Source organism: Cebus imitator, unplaced genomic scaffold (assembly GCF_001604975.1).
Source record: "Cebus imitator isolate Cc_AM_T3 unplaced genomic scaffold, Cebus_imitator-1.0 Scaffold9, whole genome shotgun sequence".
In the NCBI taxonomy this organism is placed as follows: domain Eukaryota; kingdom Metazoa; phylum Chordata; class Mammalia; order Primates; family Cebidae; genus Cebus; species Cebus imitator.
The window spans coordinates 21,015-22,554 of NW_016107324.1; positions in this window are offsets into that span (position 1 = coordinate 21,015).

A 1,540-nucleotide genomic window follows, 5' to 3' on the forward strand; every position below is an offset into this window, starting at 1 on the left:
CTAGAAATACCATTTGACCCAGCAATCCCACTACTGGTATATACCCAAAGGATTATAAATTATTCTACTATAAAGACACATGCACACGTATGTTTATTGTGGCACTGTTCACAATAGCAAAGATTTGGAACCAACCCAAATGCCCATTAATGATAGACTGGATAAAGAAAATGTGGCACATATATACAATGGAATACTATGCAGCTATAAAAAAGGGTGTGTTTATGTCCTTTGCAGGGACATGGATTAACCTAGAAACCACCATTCTCAGCAAAAGAACACAAGAACAGAAAACCAAACACTGCATGTTCTCACTCATAAGTGGGTGTTGAACAATGAGAACACATGGATACAGGGAGGGGAACATCACACACTGGAGTTTGGGGAGGGATAGCATTAGAAGAAATACCTAATGTAGGTGACAGGTTGATGGGTGCAGCAAACCACCATGGCATGTGTATACCCATGTAAGAAATCTGCACATTATGCACATGTACCCCAGAACATAAAGTATAATAATAATAAAATAATAATAATAAAAAGGCTGAGTGGAGTGGCTCACACCTGTAATCCCAGCACTTTGGGAGGCCGAGACGGATGGATCATGAGGTCAGGAGTTTAAGACCAACCTGACCAACATGGTGAAACCCCATCTTTACTAAAAATACAAAAATTGGCCAGGCGAGGTGGCACGCACCTGTAGTCCCAGCTACTTGGGAGGCTGAGGCCGAAGAATCACTTGAACTCGGGAGGTGGAGGTTGCAGTGAGTCAAGATCATGCCACTGCTCTCTAGCCTGGGTGACAGAGTGAGACTCGATCTCAAAAAAAAAAAAAGTTAACTCCCTGTCTGGGAGAGTTGTGTTAGGGGTCACATTTAATGTAAAGCTAATGAAGCTTACACTTTAGGCCCCTCCTTTGCATGGGACCTATCAAAATAAATAATCAAGTCATGAAAAAAAAAATTAGCCTGGCCTGTTAGTGCATGCCTATAATCCCAGCTGCTCAGGAGGTTGAGGCATGAGAATCACTTGCACCCTGTAGGCGGAGGTTGTAGTGAACCAAGATCGTGCCACTTCACTCTAGACTGGGCGAGAGCAAAAGCTCTATCTCAAAAAAAAAAAAAAAAAATCCGACATCATCAATAAACAAGGGTAACTTTTATGGTGGGTGCTGGGCACTGAATGTATTTTACAGGAAAATAAATGTCAAGAAAAGGGCATCATAAGATATAAAAAGAAGAGAACATAGAGGGAAACTGGAGTTTGTGATTCTGATATCTGTCCCATTCCAACTGCTCAAATCTGATCATGGTGAATTTGAAAGCATTATCTTTTTTCTGATGCTTGAACATTTCACTGCAATGGTGCCTGCTAAAAATGTGTTGATAAGGCCGGGCTCGGTGGCTCATGCCTGTAATCCAAGAACTTTGGGAGGCAGAGACTGGTGGATCACCTGAGGCTGGGAGTTTGAGACCAGCCTGACCGACATGGAGAAACCCCGTCTCTACTAAAAATATAAAATTAGCCAGGCATGGTGGTG